Genomic DNA, 24864 nt, shown 5'->3' with positions numbered 1-24864 from the left:
CCATAAGGTTCTAGTTCTCTGTACAGTGATTTGGCATTTATTTTCATTCTCCTCAGCTGACATGGATTTACTGATCAAAGGTGACTCCATATCCAGAGCAGAAATGCCCCAGGGCATGGAGGTTAAGAGGACAGGCTTGGCATTTGAATCCAGGCTCTGTAACTGACTTGTAAAATTGGGATAATAATAGTACCATCCTCATAGAAATTATCTTTGAAGATTAACTAAGTTGATACATGTAAACTACTTAAATCAGTGCCTAGCACACAGTAAGCACTCACTAAATACCAGCAATTGTTATGTGATACTGTTAACAGTGGTATTATTATTACATCATGTGCCACCAGCACATTTTCTGCAAAGTTCATGGATTTTTTTCCTTCCAGTCCCATCTGGTCTGCAGTTCCTCAGGGCAGGATGTAGAATTAGTGATTCCCAGTAAGGGACAACTGGAAAAGCCCTTTGGAGCTGTGCCACCTACTGTTGGAGAACTCTGCAATGTGAATGGACGGTCCAATGTGAATCTACATTTGGCATCTTCTGGAATTGGGGCCAAATGCCCCTATATTTAGAAGCAATTCTTCATAGCTTGGGGTTGTGTCTACTAGTTTTGTTAAAGATGGACTCTTGGGTTAGAATTTGTGTTGCTTTCAGTTGATATTAAAGAGTAGAGCTTAGTGCAATTATCTTTATGCTGTCATCTTCAAGCAGACGCTCTTAATATTCTTAAATCCAGAAATATTTTTAAATAAGCGAGAGAATGGCAAACTCCTTTTTCTCCACTGAAGCTTAAATATGAAGACATTATAAGAAAGATTTAAGAGTTCTTAATGCGGTGTTCATAAAAGCACAGTTTAAACCCCAAAATCAGTTCCTACAGGAGATTATTAAATCTTATTCCAATTTTGCACTTGTGACTAAATATTTTTTTTATTTAGAAAATGGTTTTGCCTGAGAAATGGAAGTATAGTTTTAATATAAAATCTTGGTAAATTTCAAATTATTTAAAATTTTCATGAAATATTAACTGAGTATAGATATACCTTATTACCTTTTTATATATAAGTATATATTTTATATTATATATAGTGTGTATATACGTAAATATAGATATTCAAAAGAAATCTATCTATATAAAAGATACATTATTCTTCAAATAATATAAACCTGGTTTCAAACTGTCTTGCACGGATCAGTTTGAATTTTATGGATTTCACTTTTTTGAGTCCATGTCTGTCTTAGTCGATTAAGAAAAGCAGAATAATTAAGCCAGTTAAGGGTTATTTGTGATTTTCATGGTGATGGTGGTGGTGACAATCATGATGATAATGATCTCATATTTATAGTGGATGGGTACTATGTTTATAAATTATTTCATTCTCTTGTCAAAACAACCACATGAGGTAAGATCAATTATTATGCCTACTTCACAGATAAGAAAACCAAGACCTAGGGAGTTAAGTCATGTTCCCAGCATCATGCAACCAGCAAGCGGCAGATTTGCCAAGCCAGACTGGCTCAAAACCCATGCTCTTAAATAATGAGTGAAGCCATTCCCCCATCCTCTAATACTACCTCTCCAGTAATATGGGCACCACAATATTCATTTTATAGGAGGAAAGAAAGTATATTTTCAACTCAAAAATTGGCTCAAGTTCACCCAACTCAAAAGAGAGAATCTTAACATACACTAATGCTCTTTTCACTACAGCTCTTGAATATTAGAAAACTGAAGGTATATGTCCCAGAATAAGTGAGAATCTTTTAAGCAATATTTTCTAAATTCACTTATAATTCTTTTAAGACCTATTTTCCCTGTCCTAAGAAAGAAGCAGGGGTGGGGATGCTCTCAAAAATGTTCTTTTCCATGGGTGGCCAGGTCTTCTAAAGCATGAATGAATCTCCAAAACAAATGATCACTTGACCATTCAATGTAGGGAGAAAGAAATTGCTCTGAACAATGATGCATATAAACTGAATTTTTGAGGTATAATAAATATGATTCTCCTTGAAGGAGATTTTTTTAAATCAGGTTGCTGAAGTAAGTCAAAAGAGACAAATATAACTCTTTGCTTGTGGAGGTTAATCATAAAATGCATCTTTGTTTTAAAATCCCATGAATGTTGGAACGGAAGACCATCCAATGTCAGTTCATAAATGAACCATTCCCTTTGAAACTTTGACAAATGACTCCCTGATGTTGCTTCTGTTTGCTGAGGAGGGAAGCAGTGGCCTTCTGGGGCAGCAAGTTAAAGATATTTCTATGAGATTTATGTGGCACAAAGCACTCTCAAAGACAAATCAATGTATCCAAGTAGAGCATTCTAATGTAATCACGCTGATCAAGAAAAGTGTTTCATCAACACAGATCTGTCATTTCTTCCTCTCATTGTGTGGAGCTGCCTAAAGGTTTTATGTCCCTGAAACAAGGCTCTGAATGGCAGTCTTCAGTCACATTTGATATTAACAGAATTCCATAAAATCAGTCATCACTCTGGATGCATACTTTCCCTTAGGAAAACCATTGAAGTTCAAACTTGGTGGGAGAAGTATCAGAACAAAACTACTAAAGAAACCTTGGGGCTGGGCACAGTGGCTCACACCTGTAATCCCAGCACTTTGGGAGGCTGAGACAGGCAGACTATTTGAGGTCAGGAGTTTGAGACCAGCCTGACCAACATACTGAAATCCCATCTCTACTAAAAATACAAAAATTGGCCAGGTGTGGTGACACACACCTGTAGTCCCAGCTACTCAGGAGGCTGAGGCAAGAGAATCACTTGAACCTGGGAGGCAGAGGTTGTGGTGAGCCCAGACTGTGCCACTGCACTCCAGCCTGGGCCACAGAGCAAGACTCTGTCTCAAAAAGAAGGAAAAGAAAAAAACATGGGGACTGGGCATGGTGGCTCACATCTGTAATCCCAGCATTTTGGGAGGCCAAGGTGGGAGGATCCTTTGAGCTCAGGAGTTTGAGACCAGCCAGGGCAACATAGTGAGACCTCATCTACAAAAAAAAATGAAAATTAGCTGGGCATGGTGGCATGTAACCATGGTCCCAGCTGCTGAAGTGGCTGAGGTGGGAGGATTGCTTGAGCACAGGAGGTTCAGGCTGTAGTGAGCCAAGGTCGCACCACTGCACTTCAGCCTGAGGGACAGAGCAAGACCATCTCTGGAAAAAAAAAAAAAAGGAAAGAAAAAAACATGGGCCTGGATTATGGCCTCAGAATTTGTTGTGAACCCATATTTATACACAATGTTGACCTCAAATACTTTGGCAAATCATAAAGTCTGTAGGGGTGCAGGAATGATGATGTCATTCATTGATCCACACCACTTCTGAGAGAAGATTTACGGGTATCTTGATTATGGTGGGATTCTCACCAGGCCTCATCTTCAGCACTCTCCAGTTCCAGGTGATGCACAGCCTAGCAACCCTCCCCCTGCTGAGATCCAGCCTTTGAGCATCACTGCCCTGGTTTTTCTTTGATGAAGCTAAACAGTGCCCTGATTAAAATTTTCCAAGCTCTTGACATTGAAATAAATGGAGTGAGGGAGAAAAAAAAACTGCCTCAAAATTGTGTATGAGAATGTATTTAAGAAGGAAAACAGGTTGTTGATGGAATTTTAGAGGGTCAGTAAATATCCTTCTCCCTGTTGTGAACTGAACTGTGAACCCCACCTCCACCCAAAATTTATATGTTGATGTTGTAACCCCCAGTGCCTCAGCATGTGACTGTATTTGGAGACAGGGGTCTTTAAAGAGGTTAACTAAGTTAAAATGAGGTCAGTCAGGTGGACCCCATAAGAAAAAGTTAAGAAAGAGGCCAGGCGCAGTGGCTCACACCTGTAATCCCAACACTCTGGGAGGCCAAGGCGAGTGGATCACCTGAGGTTGGGAGTTCGAGACCAGCCTGACCAACATGGAGAAACCCTGTCTCTACTAAAAATACAATTAGCCGGGCCTGGTGGTGCATGCCTGTAGTCCCAGCTCCTCGGGAGGCTGAGGCAAGAGAATCGCTTGAACCCAGGAGGCGGAGGTTGTGGTGAGCCAAGATCGCGCCATTGCACTCCGGCCTGGGCAAAAAGAGCGAAACTCCATCTCAAAAAAAAAAAAAAAAAGAAAAGAAAAAGAAATTAAGACAAAGAATCACACAGCAGGAAGACTCCATGAAGACACGAGGAGAAGGTGGCCCTCTACAAAGGGGAAAAGTCTCAGTAGAAACCAACTCTACCAACACTTTGATCTCAGATTTCTGGCCTCCAGAACTGCAAGAAAATAAATTTCTGTTATTTAAGCCACCCAGTCTGTGTCCTACTTTGTTATGACAGCCCCAGTAAACAAATACGCTCTACTCCAGAGTTCAGGACCACTGGTAAATAAGGCTGGACACAGAGCAATGGCGCCAAAGAGTTAGCCATATTATTGATAAAATCCATTTGAGAACATGGTTTTAAATCAGCAGTCATAGGATTTGCATGGAATGTATCACCTCCAAACAAGCAGCCTGCCCTGGAAACATGTCATATGGAGGAGCTGAGGAAGTGCTCCATGGATGAGCAGACAGATATGAAAGAAAGAGGACTCTCTGGGGGGAGTAAGGAGATGGGGAGGAGCTGGGAGTGTTCCTCCTGTCCTTTTTCCTCTGGGTGGGGCAGCAGAAATCCCTCCCTTCTCTGGAAGTATGAGAAATAGGAAATGAGTGTCTCCATGCTCCCACCCCCAACGGACCTCAAGCTTTATTCTGCCATGTGCTTCCTAGAGAGGTGAGGTCAACTCTGGTCATCTTCACTTGGAAAGGCCATATTCAGCTAAAATGTCACAAAAGGAAATCTCACCTTCCCCCTTCAATGTGCTGATCTTTCTATAATTCTTTCCCAGGAGGAACGACATCATCTTCCAACCCTGGGCTAGTTTTCTCTTTCTTCCTGTTCTATGGATTCTTCCTCTTAAATAGCTTACAAACCTGTCTGCCCCACTTCAGCCCATGGCCAACGCTTCAGTCAATCCCCTCATTACCCACCCTGCTGGATTCCAGCCCCATCTTCCCTACTGGCTTCTCTGCCATGTGTGTTCTTCACATTGTCACCAAAGTGAAATGCCTAAAAGCCCAGCTGGACCACAACTTCCCATAAATTAAAATCCTTCTAGTTCCTGAGAAGTCTGCATGTCCTGGCTTCCTCTCCCACTGGGTCTAGCCAGAGCCAGGGGGAACCAGAGTCCAAGGGTCCTCAGACATCGGAGATACCAGGCTTTGATGATGAACAACGGGAAGACATGTTCTGCACAAGGTCTTGGGAGAATCTCCACTGGCAGTGAGGAAGATTTATCTCTCACACCACGTGGAGGGACATCCTGGAGGCGAAACCTCAGCCTCCTTCCTTCCCTCTACTCCTTCCTCCCCACCAGAGCAAGAAATTAAAGAATTGAACCAATATATCCCTCTCTTTTCTGGCATCTGCCTGCCCATAGAGAAGGTGTCATACTCTTAGGACTAAGGGTAAATTTTCATGTAGAGGCTTTGTCCCTGCAGGAGAAAGTGTGCATCCCAAACACCAGCTTAAAGAAGTGAGTTGTTTTAATTCTCGGGGGCAAACTAAGGAAGTCCATTTGACTCTAAGACTAAGCCTCGGCCTCTTTAAAGTTTTGTCAGCACTAAAGATAATTTGTTGATCTCCATCTACCTGACTATGGAGTTTCCATTCTGAACCTGCTTAAGGAAAAATGATGTCTTTCAAACTCACTCAACCCTAACAGTTTTGAAGGCTTGTGATTCTGCCCCTGGGTTATGGGTCTGTGATGTTAAGAGATTATAAATGGACATGGTAGGAAATGTCACAGTTAATGACGTTTGCTTATAAAAGGGGTGAATTATAGCAGAGAGGCCCCTTGGATTGTCATGCAATTAAGGATCATCTATGACAGAGGCTTTCAGTCTTTATCACTCGCTGTTTGTGGAGCCTGTTGCTCTCAAAAACCTCTACCTTTTGAGTTCTCCATTTTCATCAATAACACCACTTTCTTGATAATCATCTGACATCAAAGCTCTGTCACTATCTTCCTCCTTTAATTCTTGCCAACAAATTTGTTAGCAAGCTATGAAGATTCTACATCACTGCGTCATCTCCTTCCACTTAACCGTCATCTGTCATTGTTGCTTCTCATTGGAATATTACAATAGCTTCCTAACCCGTCTCTCTGAATTTTGTCTCCCTCTTCTGCAATTCAGCCAATTCATTGCTAGCAGATTAATATTTCTGAAGGGCATATTTGATTATGTCTTTCTCCTATTCAAAAACAGTCAGGGAGTCCCCACTGGCTTCTACGTTAAATCTGATTTCTTCTGCTGGAATTCAAGGAAAGCCCTTCGCAGTAAGGTTCCAACTTCCCCTTTCAGCTCTGTTTCTCAACATTTTTGTATCATAGACTGGCATTACCATCACACAGCTCTACACTTGTCTGCCCTTTTGCTTTTGCTGGTATGTTCCTATGTCTGAGGATATCTTTTTTTCCCCCTGTGATGGAGCTTCAAAAATAAGTAAAAATAATAGGCAAACCACAACTATTTTGTGAAATCTCTTATCCTCCCAATCCTGACAAAAGGTTGAGCTTTTCTCCCTTTTGACACCATAGCATCAGAGTACTTTGTGCTTTTCTTACCCCATTTATTTTATTCTACTACCATAGACATATATTGATTCGCCTCTTCTGTCCAGCAGCTCCAAAATTTTCTTTGGACAATTGTCCCTTTCCTATTCTCAGGCACGTGGTTTGGGTGGAATTTGCTTTCCCATTGTTTCCAAGCAAAACATACTGCTTCCTATCTCCTCCTCTCTTCTGTTTCAGAGTCTTGAGAATTTGTTTAGGGAAGAAGATAAGACTTGATTAAGAACCAGGAGACCTAAGAGATATCGGCTGGGACTTTGAGAATAAGAGCCTCCATTATCTTCCGAAAGAACTCCAAGAAGACACAGCCTCACTTTCTCAGATGTTGTAGTGAGGGTGTAAGGTCTAGAATTGCACGAGTCATTTTGGTAGCATGAGGGGGGCCAGCCCAGAGATAAATCAGGCACATAAAGGAGGGGACATGAGCTAAAACAGTTATAGAGAAATTGTGATGTTTTGAACCTCTGGATAAAACAGCACTTGGAGCCAGGCCTAATTTTGTACTTGTCAATTAAGTTAATAAATTTCTAATTTTGTGTAAGCCCATCTGAGTTTGGTGTTCTGACTCCAGCAACAAATCTTCTGTCTTCATACTAGACATATGGTATCTTTTTGTTGGGATAGTTTAAATCTACTGTAATGGATCTCACAGTGCCTTACGTAGCAGCTTTTTAATAGACCTCTTTTAATGGGATTGATTTGTGCAGTGGAAAAAAAATGTTTCCATGAACTTACTCAGGCAACATTTTTGAAAAGAAAATAGAATATTCACTGTTTGCTGAATTGAATTGGATACACTGATACTTACTAAAAACACATTTTATCAAACAGATGGATTGTGGAAAATCGCTTGCAAACCCCATCTTTAAAATTTCTGGTTGTTTAGGAAAGTAGTCAGCAGGTTCTTTTCCTTATAGTAGAGATTTTGTAAAATAAAAGGTAATTCCCATACATCATCTACAATAATAAACAACTCCTGAAATTTGATTATCTAGGCCATTTCTATATTTAAAATGGTCTAGCCCGTGAATAGACATGGAGCCACGTTTATTTTTAATAATAAAAATAAGGGTTCTGAGTTTATATGCTTAACTGCATAGAAAACAATCTATTATAAATTTTAAAGGCCCCAAGGGCCATTTCCAAGGCTTCCAAAATTTATTCTAGGTATGTTTTACCTTAGAGGCTGGACAGAGATGGACTCTCTGATAAATGTGTGGCTCCAGGTAAAAGTCTCACTGCTTACCTGAGTCTCATTCCTAGAAAGCTGGAGTCCATGCACAGAGGTGGAGAAACCAGAAAAGTGCAGACTGCTATATGGGTTTTCTATTGCTGAGTAGCAAATTACTATACATTTAGCAGCTTAAAAAACAATGCCTGTTTATTAGCTCACAGTTCTGTAGGTTTGGAGTTTGGCACAGCATGGCTGTGTTCTCTGCGTAGGGTCTCACAAGGCTGACATCAAAGTGCTGACTGGGCTGAGTCCTTCTCCGGAGCCTCTAAGCCATTCGTTCTGCCTCCAAACTATTCGCACTGTTCACAGAATTCAGTTCCTTGAAGTTGTAGAATTAAGGTTCCTGTTTCCTTGCTGGCTGTCAGCCAGGACTGCTTTCAGCAGCTCAAGGCCACCCACATTCCTTAGTATGTGGCCTCCTCCATCTGTAAGCCAGCAATGGTGTGTCAAGTTGGGTTTTTTTCTTTCTTTCTTTCTTTCTTTTTAAAGACAGGATCTCACTCTGTTGTACAAGCTGGACTGCAGTGACAGGACCACAGCTCACTGTAGCTTCACCCTCCCAGATTCAAGCAGTCCTCCCCACCTCAGCCCCCTGAGTAGCTGAGACCACAGGTATGAGCCACCACACCTAGCTAATTTTTTTTAGTTTTTTTTATACAGGTCTTGCTATGTTGCTTGGGCTGGTCTTGAACTCCTGACTCAAGCCATTCTCCCACCTCAGCCTCCCAAAGAGCTAGGATTACCTGTGTGAGCCAGTGCTCCTGGCCTCAAGTCCTTCTTGTGCTTTGAATTACTGACTTCCTGTCTCTGACCTCTAGATCTAAATTTGAAGGGCTCATGTGATTAGGTCAGGCCCACCCACATGCTCGCCCTATCTAATGTCAACTGATTTGGGAGCTCAGTCACATCTGCAAAACTTCCTAGATCTGCAAAACTTCCACAGCAGCACCTAGATTAGTGTTTGATTAAATAATTGGAAGAAAGTATGTGTACATCAGGACCAGGAGTCTTGAGGGGCATCTTAAAACTGCCTATTATACCTGCAGTAATCAAACATCAGCCCCCTCCACAACGGGCCACCAGATCTCTTCAGGAAATAACAATTCTCCTGTACCTTGGGTTTTCTTCTCAATCTGGACTAGCCTGGGCCTTTCTATTTCCCCTCCCATCCAAGTGATATGGAAATCAAGCCTTACACCCTTCTCTTCATTTCCTCTCAGATCTGTCTTTGTTAGCTCAGGCTGCCATAAGAAAATGCCACGAATAAATTTATTTTCTCACAGTTTTGGAGGCTGGAAGTCTGTGATGAGGGGCCAGCATGGCTGAGTTCGGGAGAGTGCCCTCTTCCTAGTTTGCAGATGGCCCATCTTCTTGCTAGGTTCCTCATGTGGCAGAGAGACTGAGCAAGTTCTCTGCCATCTCTTCTTTTAAGGACACTAATTGTATCATGAGGGCCCCACCCTCATGACCTCATTTTAACCTGATTACCTTTCAAAGGTCCCATCTCCAAACACCATCACATTGGAGGTTAGAGCTTCAACATATGAATTTTGGGGGGACACAATTCAATACATAGCAGTACCAAAATAAAAATTTCACTCATCGCACCAGAGATAATGAACACTTTGAGTACAAGGACATCCCAAACCATACAGAACAAAAAAAATATTTTTTTCCTACCACTTCTTCCAGCCTGTTCTCCCACTCCACACTATTCCCCGCAAACAGCAACAGCAAAATGTGTCTGGAGACACATTTCTATCTAAGCTGGATTCAGAAATCTATGCTCCTAAAATAGGCTTTTAACACTTCAGTCTCAAACATCTACATCCAGGTTAGAGTTGACTTCAGCCTAGTCCTCGAGAACAGTGGTCCCCAAACGTTTTGGCACCAGGAACCAGTTTCATGGAAGACAATTTTGCCATGGACTGAAGGTGGAGGATGGTTTCCAGATGAAACTGTTCCACCTCCGATCATCAGGCATTAGTTAGCTTCTCATAAGGAGTGCACAACCTAGATCCCTCGCATGCGCAATTCGCACTAGGGTTCACGCTCCTATGAGAATCTAACTCCCCCGGCTGATCCAACAGGAGGCAAAGCTCAGGCAGTAATGGTCACTCACCTGCTGTTCACCTCCTGCTGTGTGGCCCAGTTCCTAACAGGCCATGGACCAGTACCACTCTGCAGGTGGAGAGCTGGGGACCCCTGCTATAGAATGAAGGGTGGGCACAGATTTACATCTCATACAGACTGTCAAAGTAATAAGTTTACCATAATGGCTCTTGAAAATTACACTACTTTGCAAACAATGATTCTTTGCATTAGTTTCCTATTTCTGCTGTCACACATATCCACAAATTTAGTGCCTTAAAAACAACATATTATCTTCCAATTTCCAGGATGAAAAGTCTAAAATAGAAAGGCAAAGACTACATTCCTTCTGGAATCTCCAGGGGGAATCCATTTCCTTGCCTCTTCCAGCTTCTAGAGACCCCCTGTCTGTATCCTCATCTAGCGGTTCCTTGCTTGCAACTGCTTCCGTCGTCACTTTGCTTTCTCTGATCCCCTGCCCTTCCCCTACTCATAAGGACACTAGCAATGACAATGGCCCACCTGGATAATCCACAATAATCCCTCCACCCCAAGATCTTTAACATAACCACATCTGCAAAGTCTCCTTTGCCGCATAAGGTAACATATTCATGAGTTACAAGAATTTTGACATGGACATCATTGGGTGGAGGCCATTATTCTGCCTATCACGTGCCTTGTTTCAGTATAATGACTTTTGTATCCCAAGACATACTAAATAAATGAGATATACGAAATCATATTCTGAAACTATATGTTCAGGCAAAGCCACATTCACCAATTTACTCAGTCCAATGGTTTCTAGTTAGAGAATATCAACTGGAAAAAATCTGAATTGTGCACGTTTAAATGTTTAGCTTTCTGTATACATACACAGAGAAAAAGAAATGAAAAAGTGGCCTCTTCCACTATCTTCATTCTATTGCACTCTTGCACTATTTCCACATCTTCCAAAGTGCTGTCATGTTTAGCTCTATTTTGCCCTGAAGATATTTGTGCTTAAACTTAATTTCAAATGCAGTTTGAATGCAACATAAACACAAGTCCCAAAATGGTTGAAAAACTGGTGAAGAAAGTGGTGCAGGGAAAAAATATGTATACTAAACCTCCATTACATTACATTTTATGTGCAAATTCTATGTGCTTTACAATTGTTGTTTATTAACTATTTAATCTTGTTTTCATTATCCAAATGATGTATTTATCTCTCTGACAAAATTGGTTGTGAGAATTTCAGGTGAGGACAGAATTAATTACAATTAATGGAAATATTTTTCATGTAATAGCTTTTCACTTAATGCCTGGAAAGAATTTAAGCGACAGGAGGGTGTTAAGGGTATTTGCTTTGAAGCGGTTCACCCAGAACAAAAGAACCATCTTCTTTCTCTTTCTTTCTTCCTTCCTTCTTTTCTTTCTTTTCTCCTTCCTACTTCCCTCCCTCCCTTCTTTCCTTTCTTCCTTCCTTCCTTTCTTGACAGAGTCTTGCTCTGTCACCCAGGCTGGAGGGTAATAGCACGATCTTGGTGCACTGCAACCTCTGCCTCCTGGGTTCAAGCAATTCTCCTGCCTCAGCCGCCCAAGTAGCTGGAATTACAGGCGTGCGCCACCACGCGGCTAATTTTTATATTTTTAGTAGAGAGGGGGTTTCACCATGTTGGCCAGGCTGGTCTCGAACTCCTGACCTCAGGCGATCCACCCACCTCGACCTTCCAAAGTGTTGGGATTACAGGCGTGAGCCACCCCACCCAGTTGAACTATCTTCTTTAGAAAGGAACTCTGAGGCCTCCACTGAAGTAGACAACTGCTGGCAGTTTTTAAATGGCAGGTTTTCCAACTCCTTCCCAGACTTCAAAAACCCTAAGGCTGAATTTCAACCACAGCACCTGTTAGAGGTATAAATATGTGTATGGAATTTGATTTTGATTAATCCTCATTCCATAATGTTGGCTCTGAAGAAGCTTGCTCCTGGGTGGCCAGATGAATGGCCAGAAAGCAAAGGTGGTTTTCACATATTACATTCTAGCAAAGCAATCTACCCCCAATGCTTCCAGGGTGCTGTCATTGGGAAAGCAAAATTGCACTGTAGAGGTCAGAAGCTCCTATTCACCTCTTCCTCTTCCTAGCCACATGATGAGAATTTTTCTTTGGTAGAACCATGATATCATTGTGGAACAGCATGATTATAACTGTAGTGCCATGGGTTGAAGACATTTTTAGAAAATAAATCTCAGCTCATTCTGTGACTTTTTTGAGTTCCGTAAATACTTTCAAGGGATGTCAGGCTGAAATGTTTAATCACACTAATTGTTCCTACCAGTCCTAAACCAATGTGGGATATATACATAGCCCTTACTCACCTCTCTAGCCTCTAAGAATGAGCTCAGCAGCATGTTGAAAGTGGTACTGCATGTACTGCCTGAAGCACTGATTGGGGGATGTCATGCATATCACTCATACACCTGTACCAGAATGTGTCTCTACTGTTTGGTTCCATTCGCCCAAGAAAATAATGGAGGATATTGGCCAGAGTTGTAGGTATAAAGAACACCCAGACAAAGAAGTGATCTCAGTGCACAAAGGGGCTTTTGCTTGACAACACTACAAGGGTTTGCTGAGCCGTCTCCTTGACCTGCATAATTCACAGTTCTTCATTCCAGGGCCATCATTTGTTTAAGCATGGGTCACATGACTTCAGGTTTCACTCATAACTTCCTATACTCTGTCATTCTCCTGCCTCTGAGAGGACATGGGTTTGTCACAGACCATGACTTTCGAGTCCTCTAACTGTGCTTCCAAAAGCCTAGGGTTGAGTGAGAAAAAGATAGTGATTGATGGGCTACAGCTCAAGCTAAACCTAGGGTGGTGTGTGTGTGTGTGTGTGTGTGTGTGTGTGTGTGTGTGTGTGCGTGTAAGCCTTGAGAACTACTCCCACTACATTTCACAGAAGACAATCCAAATTCCAAATGTATCATCCCAAGGCTCCAATTGCCATGGCACAACTTTTGATACAATCCCAATAACTATTTTTGAAAAGCCTGCCTATCTAAGCTTTGCATGTTGTTTGTCCTTCTCCTATCTCTTGTCCATCATGTCTATTTCCTATTGTTCTGGTGGTTGCCGTCTTTGCCCATAGAGTCTGGGAATTCTCGCAGAGCTCTGCAAAGCCTCTTTGTGATGCACAGTATTTCATATTCTTAGAACATTTATCAGAGGTATTTTTATCTTTAGTATGCATATTCTATTAGCATAGACCACTGCAGCATATAGCACAAACAAATCACACACAGGCTCATGATTATTTTTTTCTAGTTCAATTAATATAAAGGTAACATGGATATATTGTAAGAAAAAAATCAAATAGGAAAAAACAATTTTTGATGGAAAGAAATAGTCTCCTATCTTCCCCCCAGTTCCTCTCCCAAGAAACAACATCTTAACTGTTTCAGTTCTTTAATTCTTATACTTGTTACTTTCAAAATACTAAATAACGTGCATATGAGATTTCTGAATGTATCAAATTTATATTTAGCCTATTGTCTCCCAGAAATGAAAGATGAGGATTTAATTAACTTATACAACCATCCTCTCTTCTCCCACCTTTTCCTCCTTCTAATATTTGATGTATTATCATGTTTACTTCTTTGCTTGTTTATCTTTAATTACTTTAAATAATATACTTATGCCTCAATTTCTTTTGTAGCAAGGTTCAATTTTCTCCAGCCATGTTCTTGGGCACTTAAAAAAAAAAAAAAAAAAAAAGATTAACTTTATTTTCTGTAACTAAAAGACCACATTTTACCAGCTGACATAAACCTTAATCATTGTCAATTCCAAGCAAGCACAGTCATTTTACATTTAAACTCTATACAGTCCAACTGAATTCCTCCCTTACCTCCCACTTTCCTGGGAGGGCAGGTCTTTTCTTGGGGATTTATGTGGTGCCAAAGCACTTTGGGGAGGTATCCTAGGTAGGTATGCCCTAAATAGATATGGTTGACCTCTGTCCTACTTGGCATCTCCTGATGTTTGGTCATTAACATCTCTGTTGACATCTGCTGAGCTGTTCCAGGCACCGCCATGAACTCTGGTTATTAGTTCACATGGTTTGAATCATCCATGTTCTCATAAAAGATTTCCTTCAGATCCACTCACCATCTTAACCCTTCTGTGACCCTTTAAGGGAAGTGAACAGTTCTCCAACTGTCTTCTGTGACTATGGGGACACAGGAATCTCAGCAGGGCTGTCTCAGGCCCTCCCCTGAGCCTTGGCCCTCCCCACTACAATTCCCATTGTACAGCTATGGCACACTCTGTTAGGAGGTGGAGGCACTTCTGTGAGTCTTGTGTTTAGCTTGCTGCCTCTCAGAAAGGGGTGTACTGCTCCTTTCTTCTCTTACTCTTTTCCAAACTACCCCCTCCCATTACTGGAAAGCAGTCCCTATTCAGACGCCAAGAGAGGGTTCTTGGACCTCTCACAAGAAAGAATTCAGGGCAAGTCCGTAGAGTAAAGCAAAAGCAAGTTTGTTAAGAAAGTAAAGGAATAAATAATGGCTACTCCATAGGCAGAGCAGTGGTATATACAGCTGCTCAGCTGAGTATACTTAGAGTTATTTCTTGATTATATGCAAAACAAGGGGTAGATTATTCATGAGTTTTCTGGGAAAGGGGCAAGCAATTACCAGAACTGAGGATTCCTCCCCTTTTTAGACCATATAGGGTAACTTCCTGACATCACCATGGCATTTGTAAACCGTCATGGCACTGGTGGGCGTCTTTTAGCAAGCTAATACATTATAATTAGCATATAATGAGCAGTGAGGACAACCAGAGGTCACTTTCATCCCCATCTTGGTTGTGGTGGGTTTTGGCCAGCTTCTTTACCACATCATGTTTTATCAGCAGGGTCTTTGTGACCTGTATCTTGTGCTGACCTCCAATCTCATCCTGTGACTAAGAATGCCTAACCTCCTGGGAATGCAGCCCAGTAGGTCTCAGCCTTATGTTACTTAGGGACTATTCAAGATGGAGTCACTCTGGTTCAAACACCTCTGACACTCCCACTCCAGGATTGGGGTTGGGGGCCGAGGGTGGCCAGGACACAAGCAAGCCCCAAGCACTTGCTTTTCCCCTGACTCTCTAAACCTCTATCCTCCTTCCTCACTTCAGGCAAACTAACCTTTATGCCCTAATTCCTTCAGAGATTTTTCCTTGGCTACTTAAAACCAAGCTTTTGGAATTCAATGACATATTTCTTTCTCTTGCAAAGCAAAAGCCTTTGGATTTCAAGAAAATAAATTTCAAAAGCACACTTAGAATTTCAAAAGCCAAGAACTTGATCAATGCATGTAGCCTTGTCGGCCCTCCTCTGGAATGCCTAGAATGCCTCAGCCTAAAATATTTTATTAAATAGGGAGAAGATCTCAGGATTAAAAAAAAAAAAAAAATGTGGAGGTAGATGAGCAATGATTAAATATTAAAACAGGCAAGATTCCAATGACAGAAGTCAGTTTCTCAATCCTACCCTATGTAAGACAAGGCTATTAGCATCACTGTCCTTCATTCCTTCCTTCCTCCTCATTCCACTTCCTTCTTTTATGTTATTAGCCAGTTGCTGTTCAGTCTCAAGTAACGGAATATTTAATTTATAATGTCCTAAATAGATATGGTTTAATTTACTCAAATATCAATGAGTTCAGGCAATCCAGAACTGATACAGTGGCTAATGATGTCATGAGAAACCTAGACTCTCTTTCTCACTATACCCTCTTCGCACATTGGCTTGCTGTCCCATGGTTGCAAGATGACTGCAGTTCTAGGAATTACATCTGTAATCTGGGCAGCAGGAAGTGGAAAAGGGAAGAGAGGGCCAGGGGCAGCTGCATCAGTTACCTTTATCAACCAAGCAAATATTTTTCCTAGAGCGGTTTCCTCCATAAATTTGTGTCTTACTGGCCAGAATTGTGTTGTATTGCTACCACTAGCTGTGTAGGTGACTGGGTGAGTATTTATAGTTACTCCCTCTACTATAAAAGCAAATAACAGCAAAGGAGGTTGCAAGCAGGTGTTGAGTAATCCAATTTATAGTGTCCTCCCTTTGGCTCCTCAATATTCATGTATACTCATAGAACATTCCTTACCCCACCACCAAGGGAGACAATCACAGTCTCATTCAGTTGCTGCACCAAGCTTGAAGTCCACAAATTACAGAAAAGGGGTCCCAATCCAGACCCCAAGAGAGGGCTCTTGGATCTCACGCAAGAAAGAATTCAGGGTGAGTCCACAGAGTAAAGTGAAAGCAAGTTTATTAGAAAAGTAAAGGAATAAAAGAATGTCTACTCCATAGACAGAGCAGCCCCAAGGCATCTTGGCTGATACAGATTACCTTGGACTTTCTTTTCCATGTGGCTGGTTTTTGCCTACGACTGAAGGTTCTTCCTATTTTTTCCCATGACTGATGATGTTCATTCATATTTAACAACAAAAACCTGGGTGATTGGTGTAGCTTTCTTCTGCCATTGTGTAAGTAGATCTATATTCCAAAAGGCTCTCTCTTTGAGGGAATTCTGACTGCGAAGTCTATTCAAATGACTGAAGCATATCAGTGACAGTTTTGCTTTAGCCTGCTTTAGAATAAATGAAGGTCCAGCCTCTGTTAGGCAGTAGGTCTACCACAGGCAATAGCACACAGCTAGGACCTTAAATTTTCCTTTGAGTTCATTTTTGTTTTACAAAATACCCCCCTCTGTTTTTGCTGATTGTTTGGATGGTAGGTTGGTGGATTGGTGGGTTGGTTGGTTGGTTGGTTGGTGGGTTGGTTGGTGGGTTGGTTGGTTGGTTGGTGGGTTGGTTGGTTGGTTGGTTGGTTGGTGAGTTGGTTGGTTGGTTGGTTGGTTAGTTGGTTGGTGGGTTGGTGGGTTTGTTGGTTGGTGAGTTGGTTGGTTGGTTGGTGGGTTGGTGGCTTGGCTGGTTGGTGGGTTGCTTGGTGGGTTGATTGATGGATTGGTTGGTTGGTGGGTTGATTGGTTGTTTGGTGAGTTGGTTGGTTGGTTGGTTGGTTGGTGGGTTGGTTGGTTGGTTGGTTGGTTGGTGGGTTGGTTGGTTTGTTGGTTGGTTGGTTGGTTGGTGAGTTGGTTGGTTGCTTGGTTGGTTGGTGGGTTGGTTGGTTGCCTGGTTGGTTGGTTTACAGATAAGTCTCAGGTATTTTGCCATTCTGCATACAGAGCTGTGAGAGAGAGCTGTACTTTGTACCCTGCATGAAATACGCCCAATGGGAAAACCAGTTCATGTTCACTTTCTTGATTCCATAAACACCCACATGTATTCATAATAAGTAGAGTTTTAACATAATTCCTATGAGAATTCCACCCACCTATGTAGTTGTTCCATAAGTTGTTCTTTAATTAGTGCCCCTTACTCCTGTCCTATCCTATGGTTTGATGTAGAACCTAAAGTCTCTTCAAGATTCTTGGCTCTTACTTGCTCTACTACCTCCCATAGCATGTTCTGGGCTTCCGTCATTCAACACATTTCTGTTCTCTTTCTATCTCCCAGAAATTTATTAAACTGATTAAACTTTCTTATCTATTGGCTGCCCAACTCTCCTTGTCCTTATCCTGGCCTTCTCACTATGGGTTAGCAACTTCTATCCTTTTTTGGCCCCAGTGGGCTTTGGTGACTCAAAAGGCAAACATGTGCTCAACCTGCCATCTTCTAACCAAAGCACATATTTTAGAGTATATCGTGTTACACTCCTGCAGAACCTTTCTGAAAGAATGCATCACACACTAATAATGATATCAATATCAAAGTCAAATATCTGTGGAGTCAAAGTCAATATCTGAGATTGGAATCCAGTTTTCCACAGCTCCAAAAGTTTGAGTGTATCATTTTTTTCTGGTTTGCGGGAAGTTTGATGGCATGTCTTTATATCATGGCCATGGGCAGGACTTGGAAAAAGTTTTACCACTAAAGCGTCTATGAACTCAAGAAAGAAAACACTGGCTATGTACAATGATGACTGTGATCTTTTAAATTTATCTCAAATAGCGAACCTACCAGTCATAGTAAGTATTTCATTACTTTCTAATCCAGTTACATAGTTTTAATGCCTAACTGTAAAATAATACATGACTCTGTAGAGGAAAAATGAAGATGAAGTAGTCTATGGAATTTATAAATCCAGCCCTTGTGATTGGAATAGAGTTTGACAAATGGGTCTCCTAGAAACTCTTTCTTTCATTACCAATGTTACTACAGCAACATGAACAGCAGTCCTGATTTTAGGAGAAACTAATCTCTAAATCTGAATTCCCATGATACTCAGATGGAGAGAGGAGATAGAAGAGATTTTCTGAATAATTATTTTTAAGATTGCAGAACTATCATCTGCGTATTGTCCCAGCTTCCAACCTCCATTTCACAAATTAAAGTAGGACAGAGTCTAAGGGTTTGACACAAATCCTGGTGCATCAGAAAATGCCACAAACTGTGTGGCAAAACTCCATAGGACACTTGAGCAGAGAAACAAAGGGTGGGGTCTTGTTTTGTAGGTGAATTGTTTAACCTCCTGCTCTAATGAAGTACCTAGCAACAGGAGAGGATAGTGAAGGCCCAGAGGGCAAGTAGCCTCCTCATACTAAACACTGCATGGTGAGCCTCAGAGTCATTCCTCTTGCCCTGGGGAGCCAGGCCCTCAGGTGCGGACTTACGGTCCCTCTTTGCTTGCAATGAAAGTCCAGAATTAACTGTTGCCCTTTCTGGCAGCAGCCGCCAGCTATTCTGGTCATACTACCTCTACCATCCACCGCCTTTCCCCAAGGCTCTGACCTTAGTGGCTGCCTTTTCCACAGAAATCAAGCATTTCTGATCACTGCTATACTTTGTACCCTGCATGAAACATGCCCAATGGGAAAACCAGTTCATGTCCACTTCCTTGATTCCATAAACACCCACATGTACTCATGATAAGTAGAGTTTTAACAAAACTCCTGTAAGAACTGCATAGATGCAATACTAGGTAAAAAAAAATTTTAACCTATCCCTTAAAATGTTTCCAGTGTGGACATATTTTAAAGCTCTCCAGGTGAGAGAGCAACTACTTATTTGCAAGGTGGTGCTGGGCACTTATTCCCCTACAGTCACTTGATGGCCCATATTTATCTCATTACACTTAAATGGATAATGAGATGTATCCAAAACAGAAAAGACCACACGGGAGGAAATTCTGCATGAGACTGTCACAAAGCAACCTAGGTGGAAAATAACAGACTATTATGAAATGCTAAACTGGAAAATAAGTACCTGAACACATTTGCACTGTAACAGAGATAGAGAGTGGCACTGAACGTTTAAGCTCTAATCAATCTAAAAAAGAACACCCGAACTATTCAAAGCAAGGCTGGAGACCCGTTTGAGTTGGCAGAGGGTTTGCTTTCAGTGAGTTGGAGTATTTTCTGCTCAGGCTTAGATTTCTTGTCTTTTTGCAGATGTTCATTGTAAGTCCATTTTCGCAGAGACTAATACTTATTCTTAAACAAATAGTGAGTGTGTGTGTGTGTTTTCTGCAAAGGGAAGAAAGAGCCAGTTGTAGTTCATGACCCCGCTTACACATGGTCAAGATGGCAATAGCACATTCCTGGAAGGGCTTTGCCAACTATTGCTTTGGTTGCCTTTTCACACCCGTGATTTAAACTGTTCAGTCAGCTAAAATGGATAACAAGTGACCTGGTGCAAATTCCAGGAATTGGCAGGACAAGCTCCAGAAAGCACTCAGCCAAATGACTCCGCAGTTCTATTAGACAACCCACAAATTCTTCTGGGAACGGGCCAGAGACCCCTTTGACAATGAGCATTTCTGATTCAGGGCATATTGAAGCCCATCTTCAAGTGAAGTGAGAGCATTACTTGAGAAGTGAGTCATTTCCAGGGCTGAGGAGTAGCTGTGCTTTTAATTTATCTATTGAGCTTCAGTCATGATGAGTAATAATCTTATAGAAAATATCAGTTCTTCACTAGGATATCCATACCCTGAAGCAGAGTGAGTGGTTTGCGGGCTTCCTCATAGGACTCAGGAACGCCTGATTTTAAAGTGCTAACTAAAAATGCCCACAGACCTTTTACAGTCATTCTAATACAAGAGAACAGTGAGACTTGGTACCTAGTTTTTGAGTTTGTTGATCTTGTTTTCTCTTGTAAGGACACTAAAATATGACTCATAAATATGTTATTGATTTATAAGAGTGAGGAAAATTGAGTGTTTTTTGAATGCCTTTCATCTCCCATAATTAAATTTCTGAGTGTGCTGATGCTCACAGGAAAGGAAGGAAGGAAGGGAATGGAAGTTTTCTGAACAATTAGCAAGATCTGATCATGTGTCCTGGGCTTCACACACTTTATCACATTTAATTCATACACCGCTCTAGGAGATATTTGGCATTATTACTTCAATTTTATTTACAAATTTAGCTCTCTAAAGTCACAACATTAGTAAGTTTTGTCTAAAGTTTCTGAGAAGACCATACTTCTCCCATGATCTTTTTCCTTCAACCAACTCAAAACTATTATCTAAAAATAAAGTGGTAATTTTTCTTCTTGAACCACCTTAAACATGAAAACACCATCATTTTACTCTTGTGGATTACATTATATTACATTAAGCCATGAAAGATCAGAGAAACTCATTGTCGTATTCTTTGTTTTATTTTTTGTGGGTGCAGCTTGCTTCTTTGTTTTATAGATTGAATTTAGGATTAATGCTCAGTCTACTTCCAAGGTAACCCAAAATAATTGACAAACTAACGCACCATATTACATTTACATCATAAATAGAACTTAGCTGGTCAAAAGGAACTAATTCATTCAGTCAGTCAGTCATTCAACAAATATATATTAACTAAGCACTTCTCTGGGAGTCATCTTACCAGGACCAAGATTAACCTATTAGTATACCTAAGTATGCAGTAATATCCTGGTAACAAAGGGGAGAGGGAAATATGATATATTACAAAATTTGCATATTCTAATAAGTTAAAACTTATTAGAATGGATATTAGTATGGAGGTCTGGTGTGGTGGCTCACATCTGTAATCCCAGAACTTTGGTAGACCGAGGCAGACAGATTGCTTGAGCTCAAGAGTTCAAGACCAGCCTGGGCAACATGGCAAAACCCGGTCTCTACCAAAAATACAAAAAAAAAAAAAAAAAAAAAATAGCCGGGCATGGTTGCATGCACCTATAGTTCCAGCTACTCAGGGGGCTGAGGTGGGAGGATCACTTGAGCCCGGGAAGTCAAGGTTGCAGTGAACTGTGATCATGCCACTGCACTCCAGCCTGCATGACACACTGTCTCAAAAAAAAAAAAATCAATAAATTTCACATAAGAAATAAATGATTCCCAGAATAAAAATCAAGTAAATTAGTCATATGGATTTTTATAGAAGGGACATTGAGTAACCCAGTGGATAAAACCAAAACTGCCATTTTGAAAAGGACAAGGCATGCTGTCCAAATACATAGTTCTTAAATCGATCCTCCATACACTTACGGTTTATAAGAATTAAACTCTTGGTCATCAAACAACATGGATCAATAACTGGCACAGAGAAGCATTTCTGAACCATCAGACAACAGTACAAGCTTTCAATCCCCACATTACAAGGGAAAAGGATCTTCCCCCCACAAATTTGTTTTTTCAAAAGTGAATTCAGTAAACGATGATACCAATCATCTATTTTTTAAATGCTATGGTATGCTATCAAAAGCCAGATATGCATTACTTCTAAAATATTCGACATAAAGCACAAGCATGAGGGATTGTTTAGATTTTGCTTCATGGGGTTTGAGCGACAATCCAAGATACAGAAAAAGGGGAAAAAATGCCTCAGACATTTATAAAGAGCACCATTCATTTCTTTGCAATAGAAATGATTCTTCCAACCTCCAACAAGACCCTACCTACTTTTTCCTAATTTGGAATTGAGAAGGGATAGAATGTAGTGAACAATTCTTCCGAAAATGCAAGAAAATACTATAATACAAATGTAATAACACAATAAGATGAGGTCTGTGGGCATACCTGGAAAAGTCTGTTTCCTGGTTCTTTTCTTCTTAAAACATGACTACTTTTCTCAGACCTCTCCCTACTTGACATTCTGCAAGCATTTGGCCTTTTTGACAACCCCGCTCTTTTTTAGCCTCTGTCCTCATTGCTTTTAAGATGCAAGTGCTCTAGTGATTATCTGCTGCTCTTTTGGACCACGCCTCTCACTCTTATCCTGGTTTCTCTCAACAATATACCTGGACTGTTATGCCCCAGTGCCCCCATCTAAAACAACGTCATCTGACCCTCTGCTCTGCTCAATCTAAACTCTTTTGAGGAAAACTTATTCATTCCTATTGTTTCCATTGTCACCTCAATTTCTCTATGAAAACACTCTTTCACAGAGCTGCAATTCGAACTGTGTCATCTGAGCTTCTGGCATCTCAAACACAACATGGCAGAAACAAAACACACTCCCTGGCACAGTGCCTCATGCTACATGTCATAGAACAGGTAGCATCATCACCATTCTCCTAGATATGCAGATAAGTTATTTACACGTTGTTAGTTTTGCCTCAACAGTTTCTAGAAAGGTTTTAATCCCTTTTGGCCATGGACCTCTTTGAGAATCCAATAAAAGCCATGTGTCCTTGTGGTGATCATGAACAGGAGCCTCTCTGCTCTCCCAGCTGCTGTGCTGAGACATAGAGCGGCTGCATTGGCACCTAGCCTCTGCTTCTGACAGCCCGTTCCCAATTACTAAACACGGCAGGAATACTAAGCACAGCCATTCCTGGAAGAGTAGAGGCTCCTCTGATGGGTAATTTGGCTGGAGGATTCCCCCTTAACCCTCCTTCCTTCCTTCCTTCTCTCTCTCAGAGCTCTCTCAGCCCCTCCCAGCATCCTCTCTGTTTTCTCCCACAGGCATTTCTCCTGTGAAATGTCTTGAATGTTTAATCCCATCTTGGCATCTTCGCTGGGGGATGCTAGCTAGCAGAATCCTCTCCCCAGTTACATTCATATGTGACTCCCACAAAATCTGACACATAACCTTTTAGATCTGTGCAGCCCCTCAGTCCACCCATGGGCCTTGTCGGGATCACCGAGCCAACGTGTTAAGAGCCTTGTGCTGGGACTGAGCGTGGTGGCTCCCACCTGCAATCTCAGCACTTTGGGAAGCCGAGGTGGGCAGATCACCTGAGGACAGGAGTTCGACACCAGCCTGGCCAACAAGGTAAAATCCCATCTCCACTAAATACAAAATTAGTCAGCCATGTTGGTGCGTGCCTGTAATCCCGGCTACTCGGGAGGCTGAGGCACGAGAATCACTTGAACCTGGGAGGTGGCGGTTGCAGTGAGCCGAGATCGTGCCATTGCACTCCAGCCTGGGCAAAAAGAGTGAAACTCTGTTTCAAGAAAAAAAAAGAGAGAGAGAGAGAGAAGCTTGTGCTGGAATCTGCCCTTTTCTTTCCACCTGCACCACCTCTCCCCTACACTTCTAGTTCAGGCTTTCACTTGGTACTTAGCACAGTCTTAGATTTATCTTTCACCTCCAACATGTCTCCTTTCCAAACCATTCATCATGATCCTTCCAGAACTTTTTTTCTAAAGAGAAACAAAATCATTTTCATTACACTCCTGTTCACCAACCACCAACTGCTTGTCATTACTTACAAGACGGCCCTCAAACAAGGTTGTCTCTGCTTCACCCAACCTTCTCCTTTCCCTACCAACACCCCTCTACAGCCACAAGGAGATTCTTCTCATCCATTAGGTTGCTCCCATGCCCTAAAATGGACTTTCCCACTGTTTTACCAATTAAAAATTCTTCTCTTTCTTTTAGACCCAATTTGACTGCTACCTCTTCCCTGAAGTCTATTTTCTACCTTTCTCTCAACGCTCATCACAAATGGTTCCATGAGAAGCTGCCTTCCCCAGTACGCTGTAGATTCCACAGACGATTTAGTCATCATTTCCTCCCGCACAGAGCAGTGCCTTTCCCAGAGCAAGTGCTCAATAAGTATTCATTGACCTGACCTCCACCCAAATGCATGGAGAATAAACTCAAGGCCCATCACACGGATGTATAAGACTTTCCACAATCCTGTTCCACATAGCACCCTCCCAACCCATGGCAAGGCTGTCCTCAAGAAGCCTCACACGATGATTTTTGTGCTGGCAAATTGACCACCATCCAGTGTCTGATATTCAATCTCAGAAACCAAAAATGGATCTTTCCCATTAGCCAAACTCATTGGTATGATGTAGAAAACCAGAAAGACAGTTTACCATGTCATACTAAGCAATTCCTGTTGAGGAGACTAGAATACTTGAAATGTCTCTGATCAGCACTTTTCTCTCCATAAGCAAATCTAGAAGGAAGGCTAAGTTACAATCAAAAGAATGCATGATGAGTATAAAAAGAGAAGAAGAATTGGATTAATGGAGTATTTAATAACATCATTTATTCGCTCCTTTGTTCATCTAATTGAGCATCTACTCAGGCTCTCTGATGCTGCCTCTCCTGATGCCATGCTCTTCTTGCCAATGAAACCAAAAAATTAGAAATCATTTAGTTAAAACTCCCTCTTGGAGGGCATTAGGACAAATACCTAATGCATGTGAGACTTAAAACCCAGATGACAGGTTTATAGGTGCAGCAAACCACCGTAGCACATGTATACCTATGTAACAAACCTGCATTCAGCACATGTATCCCAGAACTTAAAGTAAAATAAAAAATAAATAAAATTTTAAAAAACTCCCTCTTCCCTGACAGAGTTGGATGGGGACAGCCAAATTTCATTTGCTAGGCTCCTTAGACTGACTAACCCTTCT

This window comes from Pan paniscus, chromosome 4 (genome assembly GCF_029289425.2).
Source record: "Pan paniscus chromosome 4, NHGRI_mPanPan1-v2.0_pri, whole genome shotgun sequence".
In the NCBI taxonomy this organism is placed as follows: domain Eukaryota; kingdom Metazoa; phylum Chordata; class Mammalia; order Primates; family Hominidae; genus Pan; species Pan paniscus.
Note: the sequence above shows the minus strand (reverse complement) of the source record.